Consider the following 21,145-nt stretch of genomic DNA (forward strand, 5'->3'; position numbering starts at 1 on the left):
ATATGCCCAGTAGTGGGATTGCTGGATCATATGGTAGTTCTATTTTTAGTTTTTTAAGGAACCTCCCTACTGTTCTCCATAGTAGCTGTATCAATTTACATTCCCACCAACAGTGCAAGAGGGTTCCCTTTTCTCCACACCCTCTCCAGCATTTTTTGTTTTTAGACTTTTTGATGATGGCCATTATGACCAGTGTGAGGTGATACCTCACTGTAGTTTTGATTTGCGTTTCTCTAATTGTTAGTGATTTAACATATAGAGTTATAAATCCATAGGCCTTGAATGGTAAGCCAGATGAAGTCTTCCCAAAGGTAAAAGGGATTCAAGGCATGGCCTTCTGTTAGAGTACCTAAATTAATAGCCTAGTAGCATTTATGGTGTGGGTGGGTTGCCACGTTTCGGGCCCCGTGCTAAGCATTTTGCATGGATTCTCTCATTTATCACAACTCAAGAAGTAGTTACTAATATTATCCCCATTTTACAGACAAGGAAACTAAGGCTCAGAGAGGTTAAATAACAAGTTTTAGCAGAACAAAACTTTTCATTAAATGAAAATTGAATGAATGAAAGTTGAATCTGCAACTTATTTGGCTTTGCTGCACCTAAGCACAGCGGTGGTAAACAAAATATTTCACAAGTGGTATGGTGTGGACACTAACCAATCAGAACAGATGCCAGTCCATGGAGCGGAAGCAGGGTCTAAGGGACAGGGGCCACTGGGGGAGAGGCTGAGGTCACCAGGGTAGCCAAGTCATAGATGCAGTTGGCTAGGACAGCATTTATGGACCAGTATGAAAGTGTTTTAATATGTTAACAACTTAAACAGCCGTACCTATAGAGCCTGCCCAGGTAAAATGGAAAGGTCTCCCACTCCTGTGGGTCAGCTGAGGGACTACTGGGACAGCTGTGTTCACCAGCAAATTGGAGAGTTACTAAGGGTCAATTGACCTTCACAGTCTATTTCAAAGACTTAGTGTGCTTTGGAGTATGCTGAGATGGTGAGTATAATTTTATGCAAACTGGTTACAGAAGCTTTCTTTCCTGATTCTAGACCTGAGCACCCAAACTGGAAGTCTATGGGTGCCTGCAGATGTGTTTTATTAAGCCCATACAGTGATTTCTCATTTTAAATAGCAAAAGCTAACATTTCTGTAGCGCTAGCTACACACCAGGCAAGTATACAATTTACATGTACTAACTCACTTAATCGTCACATCCAAACTATTATGACCAGCCCCATTTTACAGATGAGAAAACCAAGGCACAGAGAGGTGGAGTAACTTGCCTAAAGTGGCACAGTTAATTAATAAATGGCAGAGGCGGAATTTGAACCCAAGCTGTCTGGCTCCAGAGTAAGAGTTCTTGATCGGTATGCTCCTCGGCCTCTCTGGTATGCTTGAATTATTTGCTGACATTTAAAAATCAAGAGAGATAAGAAAAAAACCCAGATTCCCAGCTTGTCAGAATTAAAAATCAGAAGTTCTAATAACCCTGAGCTTATATTCCCCCATGGCATAAATCAGCCCCCTTTCCATGGGGATGTGTTCTTTGACTTTCCCCAGTCCCCACCGCTCCCTATTGCCTTCCAACACTGAGGCTGACCCTCGTTTGCCATTTGTCATCAGGCTGACACTGTTGTTTTCTTACAGACAGCCCTCTTCAGCCCTTTTCACTCATTTATGTGACCTGCCTGGCCCGTCAACTAGACTCTTCCTAAAAATAGGATGTACTTTTGCTCTGATAACACATATATTAGGATGCAGATATATGTGCGGAGCTTACGTCTCTTGCGAATTGTTACTAAGTACCAAAAAATTAAAAGATAACAGTGAAGAGAGAAATGAAACAATCATGGGCAAATTTAAAGCAACTACTGGAGAAAGCTTTTAACAATTGGGAAGAAAATCCTTGATCCCCTCAAGTCCAAATCATATAAGACCTCAAATTTCTACTTAAAAACAAAACAACCCGATTATTAAGCTAAATTCCCTGCAACTACAAATAATTTTCTATAAAAGCCCAATATTATACAAAATACTACTCTAAACCAATATGGTTGTCTTTTAAAACTCATCTACTGGAATTTTTACATTCAGGTGCAAACCTGCTGAGTGATCCCCTTGGAAGATAGGCCCCTTTTCCCATGATGCCCCTGCTAGAAATATTTTGGGATTCCCTATGGGGGCTAATCTTCAAAGCAATTTTTGAGTCACACAGTAAAAGTCAATCTCATTATTTTATATTCACATTTTGTTTTTGACCCAAAACAGTAACACCCACTTTTTTCCCTGTTATTCAAATAATATCTCTGTTCCAAAGTAAAATCCATTAAAGGATGAATATTTGTTCATACTGGGAATAAAATAATTAGCAACAATCTTGGAAGGCAATTCCATAAGCGTATTAGCAACAATAACATCTTTAAAATAAGAGCATAGTCTCCCAAGGTGACCTCCTTGAATGGGCCATTACTTTTTAAAATATGTTTTGGTGTGTTTAAAGAATCTGATAAGAGAAAAATAAATATCTAATTCTATTTTTTATGATGTGTATATGTGTGCAAATAGAAAGCATGTGCACTGAAGCCTATACACTGAATAAATCATTATTTCTGGGTAGCACAATTACACGTGGTTTTTATTTTCTTCATTAATATTCATTCAACAAGAATTCAGTGTTTACTGGCACTACGTTAAATGCTAGGAACACAGTGTAAAGATTTCCTTACAGTTTTGTATTATAATAAGAATGTTTGATTTTTGTAATCATGAAACTTTAAACTATTTCCATTCTGAAAATGACATATCTATGTATCTATCTGCCCGATGAAGAAAACGAGAAGGGGGAAGAGGGTTTATCTCCATAAACTAGTCGATTGAGACAACTAGTTCTCTATGAAATTATATAACTTTGGCTTAGGAGACAGAGGCAAGTGAAATCTGATGCAAAGACAGTTGGGCGAATTGGAGAAGGAATAAATTGAGGATAGAAGAATTAGAGATTCCAGGTCCACACCTGGCATTATTTGTGTGACTTTGAACAATAAATTGAATCACCCTGGCCTTAAGTTCCTTCTCCTAAAACAAAGGCATTGGACTAAATGATCTGTATGGTACCTGGCAATTTTGACATTTTATGATTATTATAAAGTTAAACCATTCACTTAAACCACGTGACAAAATATGTTAGTCACATGGACATTCATTAGTCACAAAGAAAACAGGGCTGAGCAAAGAGATGTAGAGATAGACCTGCAGCAAAGAATCACACAAACTATTATAAGAGGAAGTTATTTTTCAAAACATGAAGCTGAGGTGCTTTTTGTTTCCTGAAAACTATGTAGCCCCTGTCCATGAATGGATGAATTCAGAGAGGGTGGATGCCAGCTAGGAGAAAGAAATCACTGCCCAGCCTTGAGGGTCATGCTCGAGTTTTAGATCCACAAGACAATAATCCTAAAAGGCAGGCTTTGTGGGAGAAAGAAAAAGTGTAAGTTGGGGGGCAGGTGTGTGTATGTGAGGGGGTAGAAGGTGCAGGTTAATTTCCAAAGCTTGCCTTTACACGTGGAGAGGCAAACCTGGATCATGGGCTTCAGGGACTCACACTGAGTCTACGGAGACCATATCACGGGTCGCAGGATCCAGCAAGACTGGAAGAGAAGGGAAGAGCTCTATTCCACCTGGAGGAGGAGGAGGGAGGGAGAAAAAGACTTGGGTCCCTTCATCCTGAACAAACATCCGGGCAGGGATGAGAAAAGTCCAGGTGGCACAGAGAGGGAGTCAGATCGGAGGAGACTGGGCTCTGCTTTCTGCTCGGAACTTAGAGGAAGCCCTCTCCAGGTTCCTCATCACAGCAGAGTCAAAATGGTGGTGGTGGGGTTTCTGCGGCAAGGGACCCTAGATTGCCCCCCACTTCCTCTTGGACTGTGTGTGGCATGCAGGGGAAATAGAAGTTCCCCAAGAGGAGGCCAAGAATGTGAGCTCTCAAGCAAACTAAGACGTGGCCTGGCAGTCGAGGGCTGGAGGGTGGAGCTGACCCCCCAAATCACAGGCGTGGAGGCACTGGGGGTGTACGTGGTGTCTAAGGTTTCCTGGGGGGACCGGGGGCCAACAAGAGCTGAGCCGGGTGTGTGGTGGGCAGGAGGGGATCCCTGGGGTCTCCCGGAGCTGGGTGTGTGCAAGGCTGGGTGTGTCCTGGGGTGTGGCTGTCGGGGGGCTGACAGCCAGGTGGGGAGGGACCCTCCTCAGCCTAGGGCAGCCCACCTGGGCCCTGCCCAGCGTCCTGAGGCCCCCTGACCCACCCCTCCCTGCAGTCAGGCCCCATCTTGGGAAGCAGGACCAGCGGGCAAAGCATGTGGGAGGGAAGGGAGAATCCCTGATAGCGTCAACCTTGAAGTAACTGATTATTGGAGGGAAACAGATGGTTTTAAACTAGAAGAGGCTATTACCTTCTATTGGCAAGTTGAAGGGTTTTTTTCCTCCCCACCATCAGCAGGAATGGGAGACTAGTTATAAAAATTAAAAATTTAAGCGACCTTTAAGAAAAAAAAAGAAGGAAAAGAAAACCTGAACTGTAGTGTGTATATTTCCACCCTGCTGGGTAAGTATGTAATTATAATAACCATGAGTCCTATGAAAAGTCCCTAGTGCTTAGAGTACATTTAATCAGGGCACAGAGACTGGCAGGCAGCCCTCAGGGAGGGCTTGAGAAGGAAGTGATATAACAGCTGAGATTTAAAGGAGGAGTTAGGTAAGCAGGGGAGAGCACCAGGTCCCCAGGAGGAAGGAGGCTGGTCCCTGGAGTAGCAGGGAGGGTGAGGCGAGTGGGAGTAGGTGAAGAGGTGAGGCCAGTGGCACTGGGCACCTTTTAGCAGCTCTTAACAGTTGGCAGGTGCACTTCAACTCTGTTTAATTGATTTAAAAACACTCCTTGGTTTTGTGGGGAAAAAACAACATTAACGAACTGTGTTTTAGCAGTCAGGGCAACAGTGAAGCTCTTAGAGAGAGTCTGAGAGTAAGTCAAGATAGGACAGCAGCCTAGGAAAATGGAGTAGGGATCTACAGCTAAGGCGGCTGGTAGGCGCCCAGACGACCACCACGGCTGCCCACACCTGCCAAATCCCGCGGCAGTGTCGGCTTTCAGGCATTCCTGTGCCCTTCCAATCTCTCCAGACCTCTGAAGGGCTGGCACAGAAGCAGGGCTCTCCTTCCTATGGGGCTGAGCCAGAAAAAACGGGGCCAAGGAGACAGAGACCAGAGGACGTGGGCTCCCAGCCAGCTCTGGGTACCTCTCGCGCACCCCATGTGGATTTTTCCTGGGGCCCCGGCACGCAGTGGCATCGCTAAGAGCTCTCCTGGCTGGGTAGATGGTTCCCAGAAGTAGCAAGAGCAGACAGACTGAAGCCTGGTGTCTATAGGAGTCATCTTCTTCTCTCCCTCTGTGAGGCCAGCGTCTGCTCCAACCAGCAGTAAACTTAATCTGCACCCTTGTAACAATCTTGTAACTGGTCTCTCTGCTCTCACTCTGTCCTGCCTACATTTTTTTTTTTTTTTTTTTTTTTTTTTTTTTTTTTTTTTTTTTTTTTTGCAGTACGCGGGCCTCTCACTGCTGCGCCCCCTCCCGTTGCGGAGCACATGCTCCGGACGCGCAGGCTCAGCGGCCATGGCTCACGGGCCCAGCCGCTCCGCGGCATGTGGGATCTTCCCGGACCAGGGCACGAACCTGTGTCCCCTGCATCGGCAGGCGGACTCTCAACCACTGTGCCACCAGGGAAGCCCCTGCCTGCATTTTTTTTAGAGAACTGTTTTTACAAAATAAATCATATTGTGTCTTTCCTCTGCATAAAATCCCTTAATGGTTCCCCATTTTGCTTTTAATAAAATCAAAAGTCCTTCCGTGCCCGCAGGACTCCTGATGCCCTGGCCCCTGCTTACCTGTATCATGCCCCGTGTGTGCATTCCACCCAAGGCACCTGTGCTCCTTTCAACTTCTCAATATGCCCCTTTTTTTCTGCCTGTGTCAGGACTGTTGCCCTCCCTGTTCCCCTCCTCAAGTCTCTTCTGGACTTCTTTGTGCCTTCTACCCCAAATGCCACCCCTTCTGCTATCTTATCTCCCTGTTTATTCCTTTCCTAGCACTTACCAATCTGATATTTCCTTGTTTACTTATGTATTTGCTTGTTTATTGTCCATGTCCTCCACTAAAATTTAAATTTATTGAGGGCAGGGTTTGCCTTGAGTAATGCCTGGCTCAAATAAGGCCCTCAGTTAGTGCTTGTTAAATAAGTACATAAACACATGGGTGAATTAATGAATGAACTTTGACCAAGGATGGACCAAGGCAGTGGAATGATTCTGGACCACAAACATTTTCATTATATGACTGGTACTGGAGGCTGTTGGTGGACAAAAGATAAATAAAATGTGCAAAGAGATTGCCAGCAATCTCGTGATTGAGCCAGGCACACTCAGCTAACCCTAACAGAATCGCTAACAGAAGTGTTGTGGTCACATTAAAAAGCGTTGCCTTCGACTGGGAAATTGGAAGAGTTTCCTAGATCCAAATTGAGTTCAACAGTTCAATAAAGTGTTTGGGCTTTTACTGCTCTGCAAAACATAGGGGCATGTAGATGAACGAGTCCTGGACCCTGCCTTCAGGGAACACACGGTCTAGCAGAGGAGACAGGCACCGACAAAGCTAATTATTCTAGAAGGTGATAAGTATGGGAGTAGCCAGGGGGAAATACGGGAGTTCAGAGAAAAAAGTGACTGGCTCCACCTGGAGAGGGTGGGGTAGACTGTCTGGAGAATGGCTGTGAGCTGTGCCCTGAAGGTGAATGGGATCATAGCTGGCTGAAAAGGCTGGGGTGGGTGAAGGCATAACTAAAAATAACAGCAAGGGGTTATGAATGGCCGAGGCACGATTCTGGTTATGTCAGTTACGACATCCATAGGGAGCTGGAATGCTGATGTGACTGGAGAGCTAGTCTGGGAATCCTCAGCAGCTGTTGAAGCCACGAGCTTTTAGGAGAGCTCCCAGGGAAAGCATAGGAAGCCAGAAGGGGAGGAGACAAGCTCCAAACCCTGGGAATCAGCAAAGGGCTGGTCAGAGGAATAGGAACTAGAATCTGGAGAGATGCAATTCCCAGAAACCAAGGGGAGAGAGACTCACCTTTCAGAGTCCTTCCCCAGATCTCTCTTCATAACACCCATCCTGCGGGCTGCTACTTACTCAATGCCTGTCCATCCCACTACACAGGAAGGTCTGTCGGGGCAAGAAATGTTTCTGACTTGTTTATTGCTCTATCGCCTACACCTGGACCAGGTCTTATCACCTAATAGAATGAATGTAGGGATGAATGAATAAATGAGTATTTTCAAATTATGCAGAGTTGAAAAGGTTAAAGGTTGCAAATAAGACCTTGGATTTGGCAATTGGACACTAAGGTGACATTTGAGAGACCAGTTTTAGGAATGGGGATAGCAATAAGACCTATGTCACGTGGTAGTTATGAGAATTAAATGAGCTAGTACGTGCAGATGCTGAGCCCAGTGCCTGGATGCAGTTAAAGCTCAATAAATATTAGATGATTATTGTTATTCCCTCTAGTCTTCACTTTCAGAAGCTATTCTGATAAACTAATTCTTGATAATTGTATTGTGTCTAACAGATTGGTTTACTACCCTTGCAAGACATACTAGAGACATATTGCTTTAAAAACTACCACAGCTACAAAGCACTGTCTTATTAAATGGCTGTAACAGAACCCAGTGAAGTGAGATTTTGCTGTCAAATCTAGCTATATGGCCTGGGAGCCTGGCAAGCTCTCAAGAGGCCAGAAGATGCAGTGGAGTCTCCTTTCCTATTAAGGAGACTCACAGAACAAAGGCAGCTGCAGCCAGGCTTGGGTGCTCTCTTCCTAAATCTGTGATTGTACCGGTCAGCTAATCCAGAGGAGGAGGCCTGAGAAGTAGGGTACCTCCAAAGACTGGCTCTGTCACTAGGTTTGGATAAAGAAGATAGACACTTTAGGTGGAAGAGGTCTTTGAAGTATGAAGACATTGAACTGAGTCGCAGGAGACCTGGGTTCCCATTCTGGATGTGCCACTGACTCTCTGAACCTGACCAAGTCACTTAGCCTGTGTGTGTTGGAGTCTTCTCATTTGTGTAATGAGAGGCCTATATGAGCCCCTGGGTCTTTGCAGTAGATTGTTTTCAAGGATGGCCACAATTTCTCCCATCCCTGCCTGTTCACGTCCTTCACAACATGACTTTGCTTTTCCTCCTATCAAGAGGTAGAACCTAGGGCTTCCCTGGTGGTGCAGTGGTTAAGAACCTGCCTGCCAATGCAGGGGACACGGGTTCGAGCCCTTGTCCAGGAAGATCCCACATGCCGCGGAGTAACTAAGCCCGTGCGCCACAACCACTGAAGCCCGCATGCCACAACCGCTGAAGCCCGCGCGCCACATCTGCTGAAGCCCGCGTGCCTGGAGCCTGTGCTCCGCAACAAGAGAGGCCACCGCAATGAGAAGCCTGCGCACCGCGACGAAGAGTAGCGTCTGCTCACCGCAACTAGAGAAAGCCCACGCACAGCAACAAAGACCCAACACAGACCAAAAAATTAAATAAATAAATTTATTTTTAAAAAAAAGAGGTAGAATCTATTTCCTCTCCCCTTGAAAGTGGGCTAGCCCTTTGACTTGCATTAATAGAAAGCAGTACAAGTGACATTCTGTTTGAGTCTAAGCATTAAGAGGTCTTGCAGCTTCCACTGTCACTCTCTTGGAATGATGCTGTGGCCATGTGAGCAAGCCTAGGCCAGCCTCTTTGAGGAGGAAAGCTCACGTGAACAGAGAGGATCAGCCAGCAGCCGGCACCAACCAGCAGACAATGTAAAAGAGGCCATCTTGGACCATCCAACCCCAGCTGAGCTGCCAGAGGAACAGTCACATGACCCACCCCAGACAAGACCAGCAGAGGAACCACTGCGCTGAGCCCAGCCAAAACTGCTGACCAACAGAGCCGTGAGCAAATATAATGGTTGTTGCTTTAACCAACCAAGTGGTGGTATGTTACACAGGACTAGATAGCTGATACAGCCCCTGTGTCAGCTGTGTGACCAGCCCCTGTAACAGGAATCGGCTGTGTGATCATTTAGTTGTATGTTAGGGTTGGCTGCAGAGAACTCAAAGGTTAAGTGACTGTTTCATTTCCTCCCCTCCTCCCCCAACCCCTGACCCTGAAGGCCTTCGCTTTGCAATGTCATTGCATCTGGACCCACTAGAGCTTAAGCTCTTTGCCACCTTCCCACCATGGAAGGACACTGAGCAAGACAGGAAGTGGCTTGGTGACTCAGTGGTCCTTTCTTCTGAGTCACTGAGTTGTCACTTCCTCCTCCCTGTGGTTCCAGAGGACATTCCTTCATTCAGCCAATACCTTGTGAGCAGCAGCCGTCCACCAGGCCCTGCCTGGGAAGCAGTGTGGTGAGGGACAGTCTGGCCATGGAGTGGATCAGTCGCAGGATCTGAGTGGTTCTGCACGGAGAGGGGCTCACCCATCACTCCCTTCTCAGCTGCTTTCCTTTAGCATCTCATGCGTGTGCTTCTGGGCTTCCCAAAGTGGCCCTTTTCTAAAGGCATGGAAGGGCCTAGTTAGTTCAACTTTTTCTTTCTTACACATATGAAGAAATGAAGGCCTGAGAAGTTAAGGAATAGAGGTAGCGCCTGGTAAAATTAGGCCTAGAATTCAGACTTCTTACTCCAAATCCAGAACTCTTTATATATATTGCATTGAAAGGCCTCTCAGAGCTCATACCCTCCTTCCTCCTGATTCCTGAGTTTTCCACACGTTCTTCTCAGCTTTGGGTTTCAGACGTGAAACTAGTTCCCTCTTTTGGCTCAAGATTCAGACATTATCTGTGGAAGAAAAATTCCAACCACGAGATGATAATGGTAATTTTTACAACATAAATTCAAAGCATGTTTTTCAAGCACCTGTTATATGCCAGGCACTGCCTCAGTTTTGGGGATATAGTGAATAAGAGACACAAGGAATCTACCTCTGGGGAATTTACATTCTTGAGGGAGGTAGGGCAGACAGTACACAAGGAAATAAACAAGAAAATTAGAGGCTGGTGGTATAAAAGTAAACTAGAAAATGTGACAGAGGGACTGAACTGGGAGATGTATGGCCAGGAAGCGCCTCTTTGACAATGTGGCATTTGAGCTGATACCTGATTGGTGAGAAACTAATAACTCTTCAGAAAATGCAGAGAGCAAAGGCCCCGAGGTGGGGACAAACTTATCTTATTTGAGAAAACAGAGAGGAGGTATGTGGTCTCTTGGAGGGAGCAGTGAGAGGATAGGAAGGAGACAGAGCAGGGAGAAGGCAGAGGCCAGATCATGGCCCGTAGGCCACAATACAGAGTCAGGAATCTATTCATTTGAGGGGGCACATGGAAGGATACTAAATGACATGACGTGATTTACATTTTTAAGAGAACAATCTAGCTTCTTGGAGAATCGATGTTGAGGGTTAAGAGTGGAAGTGGGAGGGTGGTTTATTAAATGCTAACTATATGTGGGATACTTTGTATATTTTATCTCTAATCCTCCCAACATTTCAAAGCAGATCTTATTATGCCCATTCTAGGGACAAGGAAATGGAGACTGGAAGGGATAAGGGAACTTGCCCAAGGTCATGGAATTGAACTTGAACCTAGGACCATCTGACTGCACTGTGGGAGACCTTCCCATGTAGCATGTGGCCTTATTAAGATGGTTGACCACCCTGTGCTAATAAGTTTTCTGATTATCATTGTATTTTGAAGAGCGAGATTTTTAGAGCTGTAAGTTATAGATTGAAAGTTCCTTGAAGGCAGGAATCATGTGTTACTTATCTTGCCATTTGGTTGTGACGCATTCTCTGATACACAGGAGGTGCTAATTCCTATATGATGAATGAATGAACGAATCAATGAATGAGTGGGTTTCAGTCATGAGAGGTTTTCTGAACCACCTCCCACCTCAGGCCTACCATTTTCAATACAGGAATGTGTCTTTCCCAAAACCACACGACAGGGTTGGAATGAGAGTCTATGCTGTTAAATCATGGTTCTCTCCACCAAACCATGCTGCTTCCAAGTTACCTGTTTAGGACAGGCTTCTTGGCTTAAACTGCCATTTTAGTTTGGTAAATCCTCAAGGTCAGGCACAGTGTCTACTTTGTACCATGCACATTGGGAGTGTGTGGAACCTGCAGAGAGGTTCACTCCGGGGCTTGGAAGTGAGTTTTCTCTCAGAAAATTAAACGAAAAAGGTTAAATCCACATGTGATGGGAAAAACACCAGATGTCTTCAGGTCCCCTGGAGCAGTTACTTTGCTGGACTTTAATGTCCAAAGAAAGGATGTGTGGACAGAATAGGGTGTAAATGGGAATGGAGCACAAGGAGAAAGGCCACCTTTGGCTTGCCTGTCCAGCAGAATGTAGCGTGGGGAAATGTATGGGAGGAGTGGGCGCTTTGTTATTTCCGGAGATGACCCTCCATGATGAGAAATTCACCTCATGTGCTTTCATTGTTGACCACCGAGCAACAAATTCTCAAATGTTGATTTGGCTTCCTGGTTACGTACAGGGGTCCTCTGGGCAGTAGAGGCAAGCATTTCAGTCACTTTGAGAAAGGAATGTTCTCCATTATAAGCAAACTCACTTGTAGATATTTCAGGAAAGCTGTGTTACCAAGAATCTGGTCTTCCCTGGGGGTGGGGCCTCTCAGAGTTGGGAAAGGCATAGATCACTGCTGTCTGTTGAGGTTCTGGGTATATTAAAAACTGAACAAATGCTAAAAGAAGGGTATAAAACTTGTGGTATATTGTAACATTTTACATTTTAATTGTTAACATACAAAACAATGCAATATTATTGTGCTAGTGACAATATAATTAAGGACCTACAAAAATATTAATTCTTAGTGCACTTTAAGCAGTGGTTGGAGGATGGGATGTACGGTTAAGGATATGTGATGAACGCCTTCTACTTTCAACTTTATCAGGCTGTCTCTGTACCTGTAAGAATAAGGTCATTTGGCGACAATGTCAGAGCCAAATATGAGGCCTTGTGTGGTGAGGCCGTGCTCAGAGGTGTAGGTCCACTTTCTGAACCTGTCAGCTCAGGCTAAGACCATCACCAAGGTGATGCTATCCATGGACAACCAGCCAAACCAGCCTTCCCGTGGTGACATCTGGGTCTTGTCCTGTGCCCCCACCCCCTTAACATATCACACGTCCCACCATGGTAAGTACAGTTGTCCATTGGTATTTGTGTAGTACTTACATATAACCTATGCACATCCTCCCATATGTTTTTTTAAATCAGTTTCTGAAATTTACTTATTGATCGATTGATTGATTTACTTATTTATTAATTGAAGTATAGTTGATTTACAATGTGGTATTAGTTTCAGGTGTACAGTAAAATGATTCAGATATATATATATATATATATTCTTTTACAGATTCTTTTCCATTATAGATTATTACCAGATATTGAATATAGTTCCCTGTGCTATACAGTAGGGCCTTGTTTTTCTGTTTTATATATAGTAGTGTCTATCTATTAATCCTAAACTCCTAATTTATCCCTCACTCCCTTTCCCCTTTGGTAACCATAAGTTTGTTTTCTATGTCTGTGAGTCTGTTTCTGTTTTGTAAGTTCATTTGTATCATTTTTTAGATTCCACATATAAGTGAGATCATATGATATTTGTCTTTTCTGTCTGACTTACTTCACTTAGTATGATAATCTCTAGATCCATCCATGTCACTGCAAATGGCATTATTTCATTCTTTTCTATGGCTGACTGATGATATTCCATTGTGTCTCCCATATATTGTAAATCATCTCTAGATTACTTATAATACTACTACAATGGAAATGCTATGTAAGTAGTTGTAAATACTATGTAAATAGTTGCTGGGTGCACAGCAAATTCAAGTTTTGCTTTTTTGAACTTTCTGGAATTTTTTCCCCCAAATATTTTCAGTCTGTGTTTGGTTGAATCTGCAGATGCAGAACCCACAGACACTGAGGGCCAACTGTACAGCAGCTGGCTACAGACACAGTGCAGGTTCCTCAAGAAATACGTTGGCTGGTGGGCTGATAAATCAAGACAGTGATAAACAAAGCTAAGACATTCAGAAGTACCTTTTAAATATTGCATTTGGGGAAGATAGCTTCGTGACAGAGGTGGGAATGTGCTTGGTGGGATGACAGACAATGCGAAAGTGCAGGGGGATGTTCAGAAGGGCGCTGACACACATACACAGACACATGCTCTCCCTTTTATATGAAGCCGCGTCTCCTACTCGACCTCATCTGGCTGCTGTGATCCCGCTGTCCTATGGTCTGCCCCACCACTACCCATCAGTTTTCAGCAATCTGTGCCTCTCAAACCATTCATGGATCATGAAGTCAGATTGGTGGGCTGCAGCCGACATTTTCTAAGCGAATAAAACAGGATAGAAAATATCAAAATACATCACACATAGTAAACATTAAAAACAACTATTGTTTTGTGAAGGCTGTTTCAATTCTTTACATGTGTGTATAGGGCTTAGATGTAAACTGCATTTCCTCCTGGGGGTAGGAGTTAAAGTTTTCAATCCACTGCTCTAGGGGGCAGATTAAAGCACCCCAGCCTTCCGCTGAGCAGATTCTGTGACCGGGGGCTTCTTAGGCAGAACTGCTGTGATTCAGTACCGTGGAAGGTGAGTTAATGCTGAGAACCAGCCAGGACCTTCATAGCATGTCAGGGTCTCAGACATGCTCTGGTCCAACGCCCTCAGTTTACAGTTTGACGAGGGAAGACGCTGAGTCTAAGAAAAGCCATAGGACAAATCAGTGGTAGCACTTGCACTCCCAGCAGTTTCCCTGCCTCTCCATCCTGGGTTTCTTCTCTTTACTTTGTGTGGTCCTCTATTATAACTTAGCAAAGAATACCAGAAAGGATTTGGGTTTTGGTCAGAAAACCTGGGCTTTAGTCCCAACCCCATCATTTACTGTGTGATCTTGAACACACAAATTGACATTCCTACTCCTCAGTAGTATCAAATGTAAAACAGGATTCATACTATTAGAGACCAATTGAATTCATCTATTTAATGACACTTTTTACACTGTGAGGCATTATACATATTTTCTAATAATTATTTTTTCTCCTTGAGTATTTATGATATTTATTCAAGAAATGTGTATTGCTGTGGAGATGAAGGGGGGAATGACTGTAATATTACCAAGTCTCACCCCTTCTTAAGAGTATCCACTGACACTTTCCGGGGAGAAGACGCTTCTCCCATTCATTTCACCCCAGCATCTGCTTCTGTCCTCAGAGCCCTCACAGGAGTCTACAGAAATCCTAGTTAATTTAAAGCTAGTTCAATAACACGCCATTGCCCCAGCTTCCTTTACCTCCAAACCACGGTGCCTGGTTCCTGACAGCAGCCTGTAGATGGCGTTTCTCTTCTCCTCCATCCTGGGTTACATCTGTAGTCTCATCAGCCTGTGGGTACACGTGAGGTCCTATGACCATGGACACCCCACTAATGACATTGTTGAACCTCTACATGCTCATGGGGGTACTCAGTACTGCACCTCCACGGCCCCTAAACCCAGTCTTCTCTGGTTATTTCTCAGAATTCCAATTGCGGTGTCTTACACGAGCTGGTTAGGTAAACCCCCAGCCCACCAAATTACTCCTCTCTTTCCTGTCCAATTTCAGAAACAGCTGAGAGAGAAAGCAGGTGCCAGGCTGGTGGAGATGAAAATAATCGTCTTACTACTGATAACAGCTAGATTGGAGGATGATCCTCCCATCTACAGGCACAGTGGGCTGGCTGGCATTTCGGCCCCGGATTAAACTTACCTACCTGGGCCGAGCTGGAAAACTGCAGGCACCCGCAGCACGGAGAACAGAGACCGTGTGTTCTTGGGACAAGCGGGTTCCAAAAGAGAGGGCAGGTGGGAGCTGAGCCAAGTGTTGCAGTTTCTATTCCTAAACTTGCCAGTCAGAGAACTTCCCTCTCCCTTTCCTACTGGAGATCCTTCCAGACAGAAACATGAAGGCTTATTCCCTCCTGTTCTTTGTTCTCTGGCTTCCTTGTTCAGGGGCTTCCTCATGGCGACAAGGAATGTCAGGTTGCATGCCCTCTCATCTTGGTGCTGGACCCCAGGCAGAAGGAGTGCCTGGGTTCAGAATACCCCTAAATTTCGCAGGAAACAACTTCATCTGTTTTGATTTTGCATCAAAATCCCCCCTTGGCTCCAGCCTCCCCAAACAAGGCCTGTCCCCCCATGCAAATAGACCCTTGGGAAGGAATTAAATTATTATGCTTGTGCCTGGGAGCTTCTACTCCCTCTGAAGACCCCTGTGCTACCATCATCTCTGGCAAGCCTGGTCATGGCCCCAGGCCTTCCTCTGCTGCTCTCAAAGCACTATTCTCATTTGAGTTTCAGGATTTTTCAAAGGTGATCATCAGCCTCCAATTCATTAGATTTTCCCACCATCAAGGAGTTGGTCTTGAAAGTCCCCAAACCACCCCTTGCCCATCTTTGCCATTAAAGCACAGCACGACCTCCTGCCCATGGGGCATTGCCTGGGTTTCTGTGACTGTGGTGCTGTGGGAAAAGAAAGACTGCAGTTTCCTTCAAAGTCTTGCCCAACACCTTCTAGGATCAAAACAAGAGCTAAAGCGCCCTGTTTCTTGATCCGCACATTTAAAATCCAAAGCAGCTGTTGACACAGGCACTCCGGGCATCACTGAAAGAGAAAAGGCCCAAGACCATTTGTACCTTTCTGGACAAGTCAGATTTCTATTATGTAGGAAATGATTTTGACCAGTAGCTGGTCAGGACAGTTTCTCAGTTGGGTGCATCCTGGAAATGACAGCAGTGACTCACAGTTTTCTGAGTTGTGACACCTTATCGCTGTGTTTTAATCTCCTTTCCTCTGTAATGCTACAATGTGGATTTGGGGATACAAAGGGTGAGAATACGAAGTATTAATAAATTTCAATCAATTGTGAATTAAAAAAATCTAAAGCTTGGAATCAGTGTTAATTCCTTCCAAATGCCATCAGTTATTCTCCCTCCTAGTGATTGTTCACGTGCCTGAGTACCGTACAGTATCATTTACAAAACTTCATGGTGTTATCGCTCCTTTTAGGTTGGCCAAAAAGTTCCTTCGGTTTTTAAGTAAAAATAAAAGACACATTTTTCATTTTCACCAAGAACTTTATTAAACAACGTCGTCACCCTTTTGTTCCACTACCTTCTGCCATTTTGTCAGGAACTTCATAATTCCATCTTCCCAAAACTTTTGATCTTTTTGAGCACAGAAATGTTCCAGGTGCCTTTTATAGTCTTCCAGGGAATTGAAATTTTTTCCATTAAGAGAACTTTGTAAAGACCAAAATAAATGGAAATCCGAAGGTGCAATGTCTGGTGAATACGGCGGATGAATCAGAACTTCCCAGACAAGCTGTAACAGTTTTTGCCTGGTCATCAAAGAAATATGCGGTCTTGCGTTACCCTGATGGAAGATTATGCGTTTTCTGTTGACTAATTCTGGATGCTTTTCGTCGAGTGCTGCTTTCAGTTGGCCTAATCAGGAGCAGTACTTGTTGGAATTAATCGTTTGGTTTTCCGGAAGGAGCTCATAATAGAGGATTCCCTTCCAATCCCACCATATACACAACATCACCTTCTTTGGATGAAGACCGGCGTTTGGTGTGGTTGTTGGCGGTTCATTTCGCTTGCCCCGTGATCTCTTCCATTCCACATTATTGTACAGTATCCACTTTTCATTGCCTGTCACAATTTGTTTTAAAAACGGAACGTTTTCATTACTTTTAAGCAGAGAATTGCGTGGGGAAATATGTTCAAGAAGTTTTTTTTTGCTTAATTTATGTGGAACCCAAACATCAAAGCGATTCATGTAACCAAGCTGGTGCAAATGATTCTCAGCGCTTGATTTGAATATTTTGAGGATGTTGGCTATCTCCCGCGTGGTATAACGTTGACTGTTCTCAGTTAATGTCTTGATTTAATCGCTATCAACTTCAACTGGTCTACCCGACTGTGGAGCATCGTCCAGTGAGAAATCTCCAGCACGAAACTTCACAGACCACTTTTGACGCGTTCGATCAGTCATAACACCTTCTCCATACACTGCACGTATCTTTCTTTGCGTTTCAGTTGCGTTTTTACCTTTCTTGAAATAATAAAGCATAATATGCCAAAAATGTTGCTTTATTTTCTTCCATCTTAAAACGGCTACACAAAAATTCACCAATTTTGATAAGTTTTTAAAAAAACGCACACTGATATGACAGCTGTCACAATACAATCTAATAAAATTTTTCCAGTTAAGTTAAAGGCAACTAAGTGCTACTAGAGCCATCTTACAGAAAAAAACCAAACGAACTTTTTGGCCAACCCAATATTACTGATGAATTGATTGATTAAAAAAAATTAGCACTTTTTTTGCAGGCATGTGGGATAATGCTAGGCGGTAAAGTTCAAACCCTGTGTGGTGGGGATGCAGGAGAAATGGGCCACGGACTTCATCTGGTGAATCTTGGAAGACTTCTTGGATGAGGTGGGGTTTGAGCTTAGTCTAAAGGGTGAGTAAGACATTTACAAGGGTTTCATAAGGAGAGCGGTCATCTGGGTGGAGCATTGGAGATATAGAGATTCTCGGACCCAACCTCAGAATCTCAGGGGTGAGGCCCTGGTACGTATGGTTCTGACGTGTAACCGGGGCTGGGAACTCAGGTTTACTCAGAGACCAGAGAAAAGTCTGAAAGGCTGTCTCCGGGGCTAGGAGAGTCCAAGCCAGCTATTCTCCACCTCAGAAGAAGATCGAATAAGAGGAATTAAATGAAGCACAACAACTTGGTTTCCTCTGAAGATGAAGTTCCTGGATGTGAAGTTTGTTAAAGACACTAAGATTTTTACCCCATATGGCAAGGAAAGGCCTTCTTCAGAATCGGAAAGAAAATGCAGTTAAAACCAAACCAAAAAACGGGGCAGAATCTCATTTGTCTCAAATGGCCTATGCCAGGGGATGACAAACTTTTTCTGTAAAGAATCAGAAAGTAAATATTTTCAGCTTTATAGACCATAACAGTCTTTGTCACAACTATTCAGCTCTGCCACTGTAGCGCAAAAGCAGTGTTGGGTGATGCGTAAGTGAGTGAGTGTGGCTCTGTTCCAGCAAAACTTTATTTATGGACACTGAAATTTGAATTTCAATAATTTTTACATATTATGAAATATTATTCTTCCTTTGATTTGTTTTCAACTGCTTAAACACGTAAATTCTTATTGTTCACTAGAGCCAGGAGGTAGAAACAACCCAAATGTCCATCAACCGATGAATGGTTAAAAAAAAAATGTGGTGTATAAACACAATGGAATATTATTCAGCCTTGAAAAGGAAGGAACTCCTGTCACATGATGCACCATGGATGAACTTTTGACATTATGCTAAGTGAAATAAACCAGTCACAAAAAAGATAAATACTGTATATAATCCCACTTATATGAGGTACCTAAAGTAGTCAAATTCATAGAAACAGAAAGTAGAATGGTGGTTGCCAGGGGCTGGGGTAAGAGAGAAGGGAGCATTGTTTAATGGGTGGAGAGTTTCAGTTTTGAAACTTTTGAAAAGATTCTACAGATCAGTAGCACCACAATGTGAATATACTTAACACCCTACTGTACTGAACACTTAAAAACAATTAAGATGGTAAATTTTATGTTATGATTTTTACCACAAACATTTTTTTAAAAAGAAAATAGTTAATTCTTACCTTGAAAGTCATAGAAACGGGCGGTGGGCCTGCAGTTTGCCAACCTCTGGCCTATGGATGACCAGTCTGAGGGCGAAAAAGATGGTCCAAATCAATGCTTCTCAAATGTCCCCACTGAAAGTTCTCTAACAAGGCAAAAGGGAGAATGCAGACTCCCAGTGGGGTCTTCCTGCAAGTCTATAAAATTATTTTAAATACTCTTTCAAATGAGGTTCATGAAATTTTTTGAATCCTAGTCCATAACACATGTTGTCTTAATGTAAAATTGGCATTCACTGTAAAAATCAGTAAAAACTGATGTTCATGCAGGCTCAGAGAGGGTGAGTGACTTAGTCAAGGTCACAGAGCTAGAAGAAGTCAGTATGGGACTGGATCCCAAAATTCCTGATTCCAAATGTATACTTGCCCCCTGAGTGGGCTGCCTTCCCATCAGGCTTTGGCTCTCTATTCCCAACTCCTACCCGCATCCCCCTCAACATTGGGGCAGTCTCCAAAGTACTGAGGCAAACCGCTTTTGAGTTTCTACCAAAATTCATCAATTCATAAGTTTAATACCATCAATTCATACGTTTCATATATTATTTGTTCTGCTGTGTTCTAAAATATTTTAGTTTGATATATTCTAAAACTCATTTTTTTCCTGTCCTATCTAATTATACTTCCTCATCCATCTGTATTTTTTTAAACCATCCACAGCATCCCATTCTGTTCTACATTATGGAATGTTAAATTATGAGGGAACAAAGAGATTTGTTGGTTTTGTATACCCAACATCCATTTTCTCTTGTGGTAGATTATATTATTTGTTCAGAATTCTCCCTTTTCCCCTCCTTTTCCTTCTCCCTGTCCCATTGACTTTAGTCTTGGCCATATGACTTGCTTTCCCCACTGGGTTGTGAGTTGACATGAGGGTGTGCTGGTCCTAAGCAGAGGTTTTGAGAGGCTCCATGTGTCTCCACTCACTTCTCTGGAGCTCCTGCCCTTCCAGAAATCCACGTGTCCCATATTGAGCCCGTTCCTTCATCTTGGGTCCCAGAATGAGAAAAACATGTGAAGCAAACATGAACCCCGCCAACCAAGACCCATTTGTTGTTTAAGCAAGCCAGTGAGTGTTGGGGTTGTTTGTTACACAGTATTATACTAGCAAAACCTGACCAATACACCCCTTCTTTTGGAACCAGGGTTTTGATTTTCTTCAGGAGACTCAGCCCCCACCTCCACTCTTCATCTGTAGGGTTTATTTGAGCTGATCCTCCTCCATCCTGCCCCAAGCACCCTCCAACACATCACACTGACTAACTCCAATCTCTGGTAAGATGTCTGCTGTTCCTATCAAAGCTGAGAGAGCCTCATTCTCTCTTGGCTAGCAGAAAGGAATGATCCTGTCACCTGCTATAAAGGATTCCTGAAGAAATTTTACTCATAACCCATATAATCCTAACTCCTATCTGTTTTATAACAGAAGCATAAAAATAGTGTGGATCACACAATACTAAATGCCACATCTCTTGGCTACTTTTTGATAGTGAGAAGGAAAGCACAAAAAACAAATAGCAGACATTATGAACTGAATGTTAACGTCTCCACTAAATTCATGTTAAAACCCTAACCCCCAATGTGATGGTATTAAGAAGCTGGGCCTTTGGGAGATAATTAGGTTTAGTTGAGGTCCTGAGGGTGGAGCTCCCATGATGGGATTAGTGCCCTTTATGGAAAGAGACACCAAAAAGTTTGCTTCCTCTCTCTTTCTCCTTCCACATGTGTGTATGGAGGAAAGACCATGTGGGGACACAGCAAGAGGTGGCCCTTTACAAGCCAGGAAGAGGGCCCTCACCAAGAACCAAATCTGCTGGCACCTTTATCTTAGACTTCCCAGCCTCCAGAACTGTGAGAAATAAATGTCTGTTGTTTAAGCCACCCAGTCTAAGGCATTTATTATAGCAGCCTGAGCAAAGACAGCAGAAGCTGTCTTATGCAAGGTACAGAAGCTGCAGACACCTACAAGTAAAATTTGTTCCCCGTGCCTTGGGGAAGAGCAGTGTCAGCTCTGAGTTATTCATTCTAACAAAGAGCTTGGCATAGTGGTATGGACAACCTGAAACACCAGGAAAACTTAAGGAGGTCTTCATTTGGTCTGGGAAACGCCAAGGCTGCCCATGAGTGTTTCAGGGGTGCCTTAGACAAAGGCATTTCTTCAGAACAATTAAAGCCTGATGAAAACATGTACACCTTTTCTCTCACATATTAGGATTCAACAAAGATTTGTTGTGAAGATGTA

The sequence above is a fragment of the Grampus griseus genome (assembly GCF_964374135.1).
Source record: "Grampus griseus genome assembly, chromosome: 11".
Taxonomy (NCBI): Eukaryota; Metazoa; Chordata; class Mammalia; order Artiodactyla; family Delphinidae; genus Grampus; species Grampus griseus.